General features: G+C 41.5%; 1 long non-coding RNA gene across 1 annotated transcript in view; it reads right to left on the bottom strand.

Annotated features, from left to right (window-relative positions):
- Positions 1–14051, bottom strand: part of LOC311603333 — a 29366-nt gene extending 15315 nt beyond the window's left edge. Inside the window, exons 1-2 of the long non-coding RNA XR_014781052.1 lie at positions 14029–14051; positions 3278–3444 (exon numbers count right to left, since the gene is read on the bottom strand). This is a non-coding gene — a long non-coding RNA (uncharacterized lncRNA). The remainder of the gene's footprint in view (positions 1–3277; positions 3445–14028) is intronic.
- Between the last annotated feature and the right edge of the window lie 1001 nt (positions 14052–15052).

Here is a 15052-nt window from a genome sequence, read left to right as displayed (position 1 = left end):
TCCTTTTAAAAATATGCTCAAACACAGAAAATGTCTTTTTTTTTAAGCTTACTCTTTCTACCCCTGACTTATAAATAGGAAGAAGAAGGAAGAGGAAGAGGAGGAAAAGGAGGAGAATTGGACTGGGTTGGATTGAATTGGATTATCATCTTCAACATTCAGTTGGAAATGTCTCTAGGCAAACCTGCTGATTTGCTGTCTATTTTCCATGTGACTATACCCTAACATAAATTTTCCAACTCCCCTGGCCTTCCATGTTGCTTTCACCAGTCACTTTTTGTATGGCCTTCCAATGTCCTCCACAAGTTCCTCAAAGTGTTTCCACTTTAACCTAGACCCAGTCACAAAGCCAACCAGAACCTGTGAGTCACGGATGTGATCAGACTCTGCTCTATGAGTCATCAACTGCTATAAGGACACTTGTGGGTAGACTGGTGGGTAAATACAAGATGGGTTCTCTTGTGTGCTTGTCAACATGACAGCTAGAGGGCTGGGCTCAGCAGAGACTGCTCATACAACTCCACCATGGCAATTCTTGCTGTTTCTACAAAGCCTTCCATGGAAAAAGAAATAGAAATCGCCTGTCTTCTGTGACCTGGGCTCAGAAAGTGGCACACTGTCACCTCTACCATCTTCTATCAGTCAGACAACTCATGTACCCAATTTAAGGAACAGTCATGGACTTATGCATGTCAACAGGAGAAGTGAAAAACAAACACACACACACACACACACACACACACACACACACACATACACACACACCTTTTTCAGGCACCATTAATCTATCACAAGTCCTACAAGCTAAGTATTCTTATTTTACAACTGAGTAACCCAAAGATGGATGAGAAAAGTCATTTTGCCCCAAATCAAAACTGCCAGTAGTCCATTAAGGTAAAACCAAAATTCTAAATTAATGATCAACCTGGTGATTAAAATGCTATCATTGTCTAGAAAAGCAAAATATATGTCCATGTGACCCTGTTTCTTATCAACTACAGTTAAAGCTTCCCCCTTTCTCTTCATCCTTGCTCTCAGGTAAATTTCTGCATGGCCACAGGTTATCCTCCAGGATAAAGCTGAGACGCAGGATTGATGATGGTTCTAAACGACAGGAAGGGATGGGGAGACCAATCCAAGGTAAACTCACAAGACAGGCTGGGTGACTCTGGGTAGAAAGTAAAGTTCGGTTCCTGGACTTGACATGTAATCATGAGCATGTAATGGTGTGAGCTAATCTACCTCCGTTCACCTTATCCATCTACCAGATATTACAGGAGTAAATAAGGAATCACACAGAAAACCACAGTCTAAATAAGTATGAGTAATTAAAGAGAAGCTCAAAGAATAAAGGTTAAGAAAGAGATCTGTGGTCATTTCCTTTTTCTAGCGTGGCCCTTACAGAGGTATTTCAGACAAGCACTATACCCCTGAGCTATATCCCAACCCCAACACAAGTATTTTGGAAGCCATCAAAAGATGATAGTGCCTCTTATAGATCCCTAGTGTTATAAAAACTTGCAGTAACTTTAAAAAGCCCTGTTGAGATGGGTAGGTCAGATGCTGTGCTACTGGGCTGTGAGAGCATTGTCCCAGCCTGTGTCATGCCAAATTTCAAACATACATCATAGTAGGAGAGACCATTCCTCTGTCTCCTATTCAGATGGGAAATAGTCCACACTAAACGTGCTGGAATCTTGCATAATATTAACACTAAAGTTTCTTTTATAGATGTCTTTGTTACATGGCACACTCTTGAGTTTAGAATCTCTTGCAGCTGACCATCTCTCATGTGGTCATACAAGCCAAGCCCTGTTCTCCTCTGTGGTAGAGAATCATGACTGCTTACCCCCTCCCTAGAAGGCTGTTGTGGTTAGAGTCCACTGTGGTGCTGCTTGTCTGTCCTTTAAGCATCTAGTAATCATGATTATTTTACTTTTTTTCATGCCCTTCATTGTCCAACTTCAGGCAAGCGTGTGACTTCCTTTTGAATCTACTCAGTATTTGTCCTATTCTTTTGTATTCTATAACCACATCGAATATGTAGACTTTCTGAGTGATTTTGAAGCGTTGCATCCTCCCTGTTATAAATGAAAGGGATACAGAATGTAAAGAAATTCCGCTGATGTTCTGGAATATATGGCTTATATTAAGGCACGCCAGGCATTCTGGGTTCTCTTTAGAGCGGAGCTGTGAAAGTCATTGATAGTAAAATGGCTCCATCTAGTGCTCAAGACTAGTATCACCATCTGTAAGAGAAGGGTCTGGAGGAAACTGTAAATCAACGCCAGTGCAAAATGACAACTGCAACAACTGACAAAGCCAAGGCAATTTAATAACGATAGGTCGGTTGACCAGGGACCCATAACTCTTAGTTCATTGGCTGGGCCATTGGAGCAGCTTAACAAACAGGGATGTTTTCAAGAGAGAAACTGCCGTTGTCCTAAATGCGGCATGCCCCACTGAAGGTCTGGAATGAGAAGAGAATCAAGGCAAGCACCTGCTTCATGCCAGGCGCTGCTCTAAGCATTTCTATACATTCTCAGTTATTACTCATAACCACAACATGACGCAGGTGTTACTGTCCCCATTGTACAGACAAGACACTGGGGCCCAGAAAGGCTACCATACTACCCTAAGGTTACAAGTCTGACACTAAGCACACTGTTTCCCTTGTACTACTCCCAGAGAGGATGTGCAAGGACCTAGTCAACACCATCTCTTATTTGTTGCACAGGAAAAAAACAAGGAGGACTTTTCTATTCTGTAAAACAGGTACTGACCGATACCCCAAATGGAATTTGCAGGTCTTAGGACATAAAAGGACTCAGTGGCAAATGAGTTTCTTGAAGTTCCACTCAAATATTCTCCTTTATCTTGCCATAATTGTTGTCTGTCTTTAAATCAGGCATTCCTGGGAACCAGCAGCAACTATCTTGATATGCTACAGTAGTGATAAATTAATAGTGACCACTAACTGTATCAAGAGCACAAGTAACAAGTCTTTCCCACTACATTCCTTTGTCATAATAAAGTTCCAGGCATTGACACAGAAGAACAGAAGAGTCCAAAGACAAAGCCTGCTTCACAAGAAAGAACACACACACACACACACACACCCCACAAAAAGCTACCAGGGATTAAGCCTATTTTAGACTTGGGCTGGCCACTGTGACTTAGCTAGTGCACTCCCTCGCTTAACTAACCAGCACACATCATATATATATAAAAAAAAAAACCAAGAATAGAGAAAAGAAATCAAAACAGAGATACTTACTTATTTTCCTAAATGTTAAGACTGTACCAGTTACTCTTCTCACAGTTGTGACAAAATGTACATGCCATAAACAGCATAAGGAAGGGTTGATATAGGCTCCCGGTTGGCAGGTATGGTCCATCACGGTGGGAAAGGTGTAAAAATGGGAATGTGAGATGGAAGCCACACTGTGTTCAAGCAAGAAGCAGAAAGAAACAAATGATAGTATTCCATTCATTTTCTCCTTTTTATTCAGCCCAGGCCCCCAGACCATGCAATGGTGCTGCCCACATTCAGGTGTGTCTTCAAAGCACTATTTAACCTGTCTAGAAATGCCCTCACAACATACCCAGATGCTTGTCTCTTAGGAAATTATAAATCTTACAGGTTGGCAAGATTAACCACCACAAAGACTTTTGATGCAAAGTAGGGAATTTGTACGGCATTACATTCTCATACAGCAAGTTATGATAAGTTTAACTCAGTGACTAAACCTATTAGGTAGATAAATCAATGAGGTAATTAGAGAAACCAATAAGACAGTATTTTATTATTATTTTTGTATCCCAGTGCCACTACAAACTCAGAGCAAGGCCCACAGAGTCCTAGTGAGCTGTGGCTGCAGGGATCAGAATTTAGGGCAAACCCACAAGGCATGGGTTGATCATAGATTCACTAGTTATGGACCAGCAAAACAGGTTTGAGAGGTTCCAGAGGATCATCATGCTTGCTAATGACACTGTCTGGTGAGGGTCTTCAAGAAACGACAAATTTGCAAGACTTCTGCCTATGCTGAAGTCTTTGCCCTGGAGTTCAACTTTCTCAATGAAGCTTAATTAGAGTGAAAGTAACTGATGGAGAAGAACAAAGGAACTCCATGTATCCAAAATGTCTGTCTAGCTAGATAAAGGGAAATTATAGTAATAATAAATATGGCCATTATTATTATTTGTTACTATCAAGTGAAAAGAAATTCTGAACAAGAAAGAGAATGAAAGGACATGGAAATCACAAGGACCACAAGTTCGAGGCCATCTAAAGCTATATTGAGAGCTCCAGATCCTTACGGGTCAACTAAAAAGACTCAAGATAAAAAAAAAAACAATAATTAAATTTAATTTTAAAAATAAAATAAAATAATTTTAATTTTAAAAAGACTCAAGATAAATTTTAAAAGAGTGAGTCTGGGCATAGTAGTGCACATACCTTTAATCTCAGATCTCTGTGAGTTTGAGACCAATTTGGTCTACAAAGTAGGTTCCAGAACATCCAGGGCTATTACAAACAAATTATTAAGGAGCAGATGTCACTTAGTAATAGAGTGCTTGCCTAGCATCTGCAATACCACTACTGTGCCCCCAAAACAGTAGACATGCACTCACACACATATTGAGAAAACTATTAACAGTTCCCTAATAGTTGTTTCCCTGTCTTCTCTTTAGTTTTTTGTTTGTTTGGTTTTATTTGGTTTTTCAAGACAGGTTACTCTGTACATCCTTGACTGTCCTAGACTCGATTTGTAGAACAGGCTGGCCTTGAACTCCCAGAGACCCTCTTGCCTCTACCTCTCTGAGTGCTGACATTAAAGGTTTGAACCACTGTACCAGGCTTCCCTTTAGTTAAGAAAAGTTCTCACATGTTGTCTAGTGCCTTCATTTTGCAGCCTCCTTTGCAACTGGGGATGCCAAATTCTGTCCGTTGAGAAGTAAACACAGAGACTATGCAAATACTCCTCCGCTTATAGCAAGGTCACATTGCCAATAAACCCATAGCAACTTGACAATACCTTAAGTTGAAAATGCACTTATTACAACCTGACTTAGCAAACATCTAAGCATAACCCACAGAGCCTTTTGTAAAAAAGACCAGAACACACACATTAGCCTCCATCTGGGCAAAAGGACCCAACACGAAGCCTATTTTACAAAAAAGTATTGAAATTTACATGTAATTTACGGAATACTGAACTGAATGTGAAAAACGGGCTGGTTGTGTGGGTATTTGCCATAATGTACTCAGCAGGAGGCACAGATGGGAGTTTTGTAGACATGATAAGACAAGAGGAAACAAAATACAACATCCTTTTTAAAAACTGGCAAAAAGCACACTGCAGGGAATCAATCATTTCCCCCTGGTACTGCAGGGGCTCACTGGAAGAAGCTGTGGATTAATCCACTGACTAGCATCTCGAGAAAGAATCACCACCTTAGAAAGGTCCAAAGGCTGGAGAGATGGCACAGTGGTTAAGAGCACTGGTTGCTCTTCCAGAGGTCCTGAGTTCAATTCTTAGCAACCACATGGTGGCTCAGAGCCATCTATAATGTGATCTGATGCCCTCTTCTGGCATGTAGGAATACATGCAGGTAGAGTACTCGTATACATAAAGTAAATAAATAAATCTAAAAAAGAAAGAAAGAAAGAACCAAAGGTTGAGGTTTGAAGCATGGGCTCACCGTGTCTACATGGCCTTCACTTCTTCATAAAATTGAAAAGCTGTAGCCAAACTATTGTCTGTTAGAAGCTGTCTCTCTGTGATTTTTTGGTCTTAGTCTCATAAAGAATTTGCCCTTTGTATGTTTTCCTTCTCTCTCTCTCTCTCTCTCTCTCTCTCTCTCTCTCTCTCTCTCTCTCTCTCTCCCCTCTTCTCTCTCTTCTCTCTCTCTTCTCTCTCTACTCTCTCTTCTCTCTTTCTCTCTTCTCTCTCTCTTCTCTCTCTACTCTCTCTTCTCTCTCTCTCTCTCTCTCCTCTTCTCTCTCTTCTCTCTTTCTCTCTTCTCTCTCTCTTCTCTCTCTACTCTCTCTTCTCTCTTCCCTCTCTCTCTCTCTCTCTCTCTCTCTCTCTCTCTCTCTCTCTCTCTCTCTCATATGGCTAGAAACCCAAGGAAGTGGTAAGAGCCTTCTCTGACTGTATGAGTGAAGCTCATACACCAACCTCGCCAATCATAATGCAGACTGGCAGGGCAGGCTTCCGAGGGCCCTTTCTGGACCAGATGAGGCCAATACTGCATTTCAACAAGGTCTCCAGGGAACCCACCTTCACATCAAGTTTTGAGAGCTCTGATCTAAGGGAAAGAACAACAAGCTGGGAGGAACTTAGGTCTGTGTATACCCCTATGTTCCTGGACCACCAAGTGGCTATAAGACAGAGTAGACTTTTATTTGGATAAACCCACTTTGGTTTTCCCTCTGTTTGACCCACTACACCAGTCATACATAAAGCACGGTACGAATCCCCATCACTGCACCCTTGACTCCCTGACCATGGACCTACTGTGTTTAAGTTGGCTTTTGATGGTTCACTCTCTCACCACCTGCCTCTTTGTGAAGTACTGGCAAATCACTACGCCCACCAAAGGGCAAGAAGCTATTTGATTTCTCTTTCCTGTACTGGCTCACCTAGGACAGTCTAAGAAGGGCTTAACACCAACAGCTACAAACAGAACTTCGAACATAAGATGGTCATTCAGAAGCCTAGATAAGCATTTCTTCATAAAGAAACCATGTCCAAGTAGTCACAGCAGCTTTATACCTAATAGCCCCAAAGTAACTATTCTTCCATGGGTGAGTGGAGAAATAAACAGCATACAGAAATATGCTGACATGAATAGCATGCCATGCACAGCTTGGATAGATTTTAAATGTATTGTGCTAAATGAAAAAAGCCAGTCTCAAAGGTTTGCTTACTCCAAGCTGGGGATGGTGGCCTACACTGATGATTCCAATCACTCAGAAATGGGAATAGAAGGACTGAGAGTTCGAGGCACAAACGGGTATATAGTGAGTCCAAGGCCAGCCTGGGCTGTCTCAAAAAGCCAGCGGCTATGGCTATAGTTCACTGGTACAGTATTTGCCTAGTTGTGTAAGGCCCTAAATTCAATCCTTAGCACTATCTCATGCCCCCCACAAAATTCACATGCTGTAGATTTCATTGTAAAATGTTTATAAAATGAAACTTTTATTGTTTATTGACAAAGACTATCTCATCAGTTGCTAGCTTAGGGAGTCAGTGTGGCCACAAAGTGCAAGCGTCACAGGTGGCATTTAGTGGTGATGGGAGAGATTGTTTCCTGGGTGGAGTAATGTTTACCAAAAATAAAAAATAAAAAATGTTTGCGATAAAATTTCACAGAAGTCTACATAAAAGTCACTGTGTATAAAGTGGTGGCAATCTGAACAAAGTCAATAGTTTAGCTTATTCCAATGTCAATTTCTGTTTGTTAATGTGCAAGAATGATGTAAGGTGTTATTATTAGAGGAATATAAGCAAACAGTGCACAGGACTCACTCTGCAATTGTTATCACAGTGGTTTGAAATTATTTTTTTAATTAATGATACACAGGGCCAGATAGACATCTTTTGAGATTTTTACATTTTCAAATAGCTACACATGACAAGAAATACTTAAAGGAGCAATTAGAAAGTGAAAGAGAAGCCGGGTGTGGTGGTACACATCTTTAATCCCAGCTCTCGGGAGGCTGAGACAGGCAAATCTCTGTGAGTTTGAGGCCAGCCTGGTCTACAAAGAGAGTCGAGGATAGCCAAGGCTACACAGAGGGAGGAAGAGGGGAAGGCGATCCAATACTTGCTTGACGCAATGACATGAGGTGACATTGTGACACAGCAGTAGACAGCTACGTAAGGGACACTGAAGTAAGTGTTGTGACAGTCCAGTAACTAAGATGATCAATACATGTGACGTGCTGAGCAAAGGGTGACCTACATCCACAAGAGGACAGACAGTGTGCGATCTCCTCAAGCTACCCAGAACATCATGCAACTGAAAACTCAGAAAGTGTTGTGGTTGTTTTGGCTTTTAATGTCTGCAGTTTTTCACGGTAACTTCAGTGAGTAACTAAAACCACAGGAAGAAAGATCTCAGATTAGAGACATCACTGTAATAAAAAGTTAAAGGAAAATATTCAGTCTTACAAAGTTCACACCGGTCCACCGGTGGTAAGAAAGGGGCATCTTACTCCTATGACTTACAGCTCTGCCTCAGCTCCAGGCCTATAAAGTTTTGTGTTCAGACAATGGGCACAAGTTGTGGTTGTTCTTGATTACATACATCAACACCTTCCCCAGAAGTATCCACCATTTTACCCCTAATTCCATCATTGTCTGTCTCTGTGATTACAGGAATATTAATTCGAGTACCCCACTGCCCATAAATTTATGGGTATATCTGCCATATAGAGTCTCAACTTCCCTGTTCGCCCTTCTGGTCCCACACATTTAATCCACCACACTCTTTGTCTTATTTGAGATAATTTACCAATTCCTATAAATTGTGTATAAACCTTCTGAAGTGGCCAAGTGAATTCCAAGACTTTTGAGAAAGGATTGTGATATCTGTCCTGTATCCACCAAACCTTCTATTTCAACACTCTTCATTTGTACCATAGTAAGTAGGATTCCAGCAGACTTGTTAAACAGCAAACCAGCAATTCATTAAAGGTTACTGCAACCACAGCTGCTGGAACATGGAGCAGCAGCCAGGACCTCAAACTGTTCACTGGAATGGTTCTCTCTAGGAGCAACTCAAGGGGGAGTGATGAACAGCCAGACAATAGGAAATGATGCCAAGACAAAAAGCCCAGCCGTGTGTGTGTGTGTGTGGTGTGTGTGTGTGTGTGTGTGTGTGTGTGTGTGTGTGTGTGTGTGTGCACGTGTGTCCTTTCAGAGTCGATACTAAGATTTTTATCAGTTGGCAATGACCATGCCCCCAAAAGAGGCAGTTCCTCTTCTAGTGGACAAACAACATCTGTTCTCTCACAAGTCTGTTTCCAGCAGACGAACACTGCACACCCTCACATCCCACACTTGGGATCAAAACAAAAACATATTTACATCCACTACATCCAGCTAAACTCCCAACTTGTGAAAGAAATTAAAGAAAAGCTTAGGGCTGGGCATGGTGGTGCACACTTTTGATCTAAGAAAGCAGAAGCTGATGGATCTCTGAGTTTAAAGCCAGCCTGGTCTACAGAGGGAGTTCCAGGACAGCCAAGCCTAAGCAGTATAGGAAGCCATCAAAAACAGAAAGCTTGTGAAAATGTACATAAAGGAAAGGATCCTTCCCCCAATAAACAAACAAATCCCTTATTTTAGCTCAAAATAATCCCTTCCAGCTAAAACACCTTCCTTTAGGGGAGGAATAACTCAAAAGGTCTATTCCAGAAGACTCATGGAAATGTGGCTATCTTGAATTTACAGGAGACATTCAGTTTCTATATAGGAAACACACACACAGACACACTACATATATATATTTATTTATTTATTTATTTATTTTTATTTTTATTTTTATTTATACATATTTAAGTATATGTGTGTATATGTATAAATATGTATATATTTTAAAATATATGTGTATACAAAGTATATAAAATATAATTGAATAAATATATGTGTGTATAAATGTGTATATATGTTTAAATATATATGTTTAAATATATATAGGAGAGAGGGAGAATGTAAACTCATGGTCTCCAGCATTCCGTAATCTGGTATTAATCAAGGTTCAATCAATCAGAGTCTTAACTGAAAGCAAAGTATGAATGGGAGCCAAAGTAAGAAGCTTTCTATCTTAAGCTTCCTTAAAAACATTCTTTTTTTTTTCAGCTTACACTATTTTATTAGACAATTGTCAGTGTACAGGTATTGATGTCTTTTCAATTATTTTGCCAGCTACAAAATGATCATACATAAAACTTTGAAGCTAATAAATGCTATTCATAACTATGTAAAATATGTTTTCTTTTTTTAATTAAACGTTTTTATTTTTACATATATATTTATATAATCACACATACATACAATAAACTACATATAGCCAGAAGAACCATGATACAATCAGGAATTATATAAATGTTACATTCTTAGTGTTTCAGCTATTTGTATTAGGCAGCCTTGAAGAAAACATCTTTCCTATTTTTGTGAGTCTAAAATTCTGAATGTAAATCAATATCATATCTCATCATTATCAACTTAAAACATCTATCTAGACCTAAAAACAACTTAACCCCTAAACAATTAACCTTAAGTATAAAACTAAACTATCTGGTCTTCAACCCCATCAGAGACTTGAGAAGGAATAAAATTGATTACTTGAGTATACCAGGAGTGCAGGTTAGTAGCTTTCCAAATGAGAAGGTGACAGAGACAGTTCTTCAAAACATTCTCAAGCAGTTCCCTGAAGCTCTTGAACTTTCTTAGTAAACTCAAGACTGGAGAAGACTAGGCATTGTAGAGCAGAATCTACAGGGATCTTCCTGGCAATTTTTCTCAGCAATCTTCCCCCATTAAAAACACCACAGGGAAATTAGCTCCAATCAGTCCAGAACAGGTCTTTTGGGCTCCCAACAATACACACAGCCCAAAGATGCCCAACTTTTACAGTAAGGCTCTCCAGAACACTGTACAGAATTCATGATCCTTCCAATTCAAAGCCTCAAGAAAATAACTTCATTTGGGATATAACAGCCCTTTGTGGTCTTTGGACATGTAAAAACTGCCATGGGCTGAGTGTGGCTCAGTGGAGAAGACATTTGCTGGAAACCACAATTCATAGCCCCAGCTCCCACATAAATGCTGGGTGAGCGTGGCAGCCTGCCTTGACTTCGGTGCTTAGAAAGCAGAGATAGGGGTCCCCGGAGCAAGTTGGCTGGCCAGGGTAGCTCTGTGCTCAACTGAGAGACCCTCCTTCAATGAATAAGGTAAAGAAAAATCAAGAGAGACTCCTAAGCCCTACACATGTGCACACACACACACACATGAACATGCATATATACACACATATACCAAAACCAAGTTGTTGTGGGTTGGCATGAGAATTTCCAAAACAAATTATTTAAGACACATAAAAGTCTGCCCCCACACTTTCCTTCAGGCAGAGCATGCCACACCTACTCAGTCTCCTAGCAACAAAGGTAGAGGTGACCCAGCCTCCAGCCTCCTCCTTGCAAACATTCCTTCCCTGACTCACTGACTAAGTAGAAAGCCCATAAATCTTCCTGAAAAGCTCTGGCCTGCTGCACATCACCTCAGCCCAAACGAATTAGGCCTGTCTAATTGATGATATTCATAAATCAGGAAAGTAGAGACTCACAAAGCCTTTAATCCCGAAAGAAATTGCCTGCACTATTTCTGATTCCTGGGAGTGTGATACTATCTCCCTTCAGGCTTTAGGACTCTGGAAAGAGGAAGCAAAGGCAGCAGTCCAGAAGACCTGGCCTGGCTCTCCTATCAGCAGCAGATCTAGCATTGGGGAGCGTGGTCTCCGGGATGACATTGCTGGCCTTCTCTAGCTCAGTTAATTGTGACAAAGGAAATGCGCTGTGCATAGAGGGGCTCACCTCTAAGGTACTTTGGGATATTCTGTCCACACTGTCCTTATCTCAGCATGTGCCTGTGTGTAGTGTGCTCATCTGTACATGGACACCAGAGGCCACCTTTGAGCAACTCTTCTATCCCTCTCCATCTTATTTCTTGCAAAAGGAGCTCCAAGTGAACCTGAAGCTCCTTGTTTCATCTACTTTAGTTGGCCAGGGACCCCTGAGAGCTGCCTGTCACACACACACACACACACACCAGCACTGGGGTTATAGGCAGCTCACTGCTCCACACCTGGCTTATGAGTAGGTACTTTGAATCCGAACTCAGGCCCTCAAGTTTGCACAGTAAGCACTTGACCTACTGAGCTATTCTTCCAGTCTCAAGATTAGTAACCCTGAGTAACAGCAGCTATGGAAGTACACTGTGAGTGATTTTCACATGTACTTTTTTTTTTTTTTTTTGGTTGGTTGGTTGGTTGGTTTTTTTCAAGACAGGATTTCTCTGTGTAGCCTTGGCTGTCCTGGAGTTGCTTTGTAGACCAGGCTGGCCTTGAATTCACAACGAATTGCCTGCCTCTGCCTCCCTAGTGCTGGGATTATAGGCATGTGCCACCACACCTGACCTCACATGTACCTTTAACAGAGTGTTTTGTTTTGTTTTTGTTTGTTTGCTCGTGTTTTGGTTTGGATTTTCGAGACAGGGTTTCTCTGCCCTGAAACTGACTCTTGTACACCAGGCTGGCCTGCCTCTGCCTCCCAAGTGTTGGGATTAAAGGTGTGTGACAACACTGCCCTGAAGGCTCACTCTTAGTTAAGTCCAAAATATTAATTAAAATATTAGCATGTTTTTTGTTTGTTTGTTGTTTTGAGACAATGTTTCATCGTGTAACTTTGACTGGCCAGGCAATTGCTATATAGACCAAGCTGGCATTAAAGTCTCAGAGCCTGGCCTACTCTGTCCCTTGAGTGTTGGGATTAAAGGCCTGTGCCACCATACCCAGCTATTTTTATTTTTTAGTTTGTGGGTTTCACAATGAGTAAAATGTTATTGCATTCTTTACACTCCCTTCCCCTAACTCCTCCTGTGTCCTCCAGCCCTGCTCCTAAATTCATGATCTCTTCTATATAATATTTATGTTCAGTATAAAAATAAGCATAGTTGGCTTTTAAGCAAGAAACATACTTTAAAAATATTCAACCAGGCATGGTGGTGCACACCTTTAGTCCCAGCACTTGGGAGGCAGAGGCAGGTGGATCTCTGTTGCTGGGCGGTCAGCACTCAGGAGTCAGCTCCCAAGTCTGTGCTGTTGTCCCTGACTGGTCAGTTTGTGCTACCTAATTCAAATAAAAATTCTACTTTGCTGCTCTGTAGTCTTGGAACTTTTACAAACCTACTTTATTTGGGGTTCTTTAATGCCTATACCTCCCTTCCAAGCCACCTATCCTAGATAGAGAAAAGAGGTTAATGGGAACAGAAGAAGTAGACTTTTTTAGACTCAGTTCCTTGGAGCGATTCTGCTGGTGTAGTCAGCAGGATTTCAACAGACCCATTAAACAGCAAACCAGCAATTCAGCAAAGGTGACTGCAACCGAGGCAGCCAGAATCTGGAACAGCAGCCGGAACCTCAAAGCGTTCGATGGAATGGTTCTCTGTAGGAAGTGGATCAATGTACAGCCAAACAATAGAAAATGATGCCAAGACAAAAAGCCCATCCTCTTGTTTTGGATATACGTATATACATATATACATATGTACATATACATATATACATATCCATATACATCCTCAGTCACTACTAGGATGTTTATCAGTTAGCAAAGACCATGCCCCCGCAAGAGGCAATTCCTCTTCTAGTGGACAAAGATGACCTGTTCTCTCAGAAGCCTATTTCCAGCAAACAAACACCACACACCCTCACACAAATCTGTTTCAAATCCCACACGTGGGATCAAAACAAAGCATGTTTACCTCCGCTACACTGGACTGCCTGGGTTGTTGTGGCTTTGGAGGCCCCAACAGTTCAGGTGCTCTGATGGTGACCCTGTGAACTCTGGAGCACTGTTGGCATTAAAACTGAAGTTCTCTTCAGAAAACAGGCCTTGCTTTCAGTCTATGCTGATGAAACACTAGACTGAATTCACTAGAATCTTTTGCTAGAGATGGATGACCAATTAGGGCAGAATAGGAACTGGTCTGGTGGTAGGGAACTTTCCTGAAGCTCTCTCTGTCTGCATGATAAGGCTGTCAACACATGAGGTTATGGGGAATGTTTCTTATTCAACCCACACCAGAACAACATTCCCAATAAGTTAATTACACCTCAATGAGGCCCCACCTCTCAAAGGCTTCATTGCCTCCATGAAAAAAAATCCACGCTAGGATGGAGTTTTCAGTGATTCAGCCCTGCCTTTGAGTCATCCATGTTTCTGTAACTTACCCCAATAAATCCACTGGTGGGCAAAGTTGGACTTCAGGAGAATCTTTGGTCTGCAGTTGGTGCCCTATCTGGAGTGAATAGATGTTTGATCAGATCGTCACAGGAAAAGTCACTCAGCACCAGGCTCACTCTTTTTATAACAACCTGTCTCACAAGCATTCGTGAGGCTGCAGCAGCAGCAGCAATCCCATGCTGAGATGCGTTCCCCAACTTTTCTACACTGCGACAAAACACCTGAGGAAAACAACTTAAATCTACAGGGGGAAAAAAACACATAATAATAAAATGTTTCTTTTGATTCATCATTTCACTGTTTTCAGTCCAAGGGTAGATGGCTCCATCATTTTGAGCTTGAGACAAGACAGAATTATCACCGAGGCAGAACTGAATGGTAGAAGAGGCTGCTCGCCTTACGGCAGCCAGGAAGTAGAAGGAAATGTCTAGGAACCTATGTACCTTTCAAAAGCACATCCTCACTGACAACTTCATCCAAGCAGAATCTACTGCCTAACAACCCATCCAGCTATGAACTCATTCATAGATTACTATCTGGATGGGATTAGTGTCTCTAAGATCATTCTCGTCCCAATAGATTCACCAGCTGGAGACAAGGCTCCATGAGTTTTTGGGAACATTTGTATTTTGGTGGGTTTTTTTTTCCCAAGACAGTGTTTTTCTGTGTAGCCCTGGATGTCCTGGATGATCTTTGTAGACCAGGCTGGCCTTGAACTCACAGCGATCCACTTGCCTCTGCCTCCCAAGTGCTGGGATTAAAGGCATGCGCCACCACACATGGCTCTGAAGAACATTCTTATTCAAGCCACACCAGAATAATGTCTCTAATAAGCTAACTACACCTCAAGTAGGCCCCACCCCTTAAAGGCTTCATTGCCTCACATTACCATCTTACTAAGGACCAAGCTAGTAGCACGTGAGCCTTTGTTTGAAACCATATTCAAGGAGTATCAGGAGCTAACTCAGAGCAGTAGAGCCAAGATGTGCACCCTTCAGTGTGGGGCTTAGG

Source organism: Acomys minous (assembly GCF_964271855.1).
Source record: "Acomys minous genome assembly, chromosome: 8".
Classification (NCBI taxonomy): domain Eukaryota; kingdom Metazoa; phylum Chordata; class Mammalia; order Rodentia; family Muridae; genus Acomys; species Acomys minous.
This window is presented reverse-complemented; position numbering and strand designations above follow the sequence as displayed.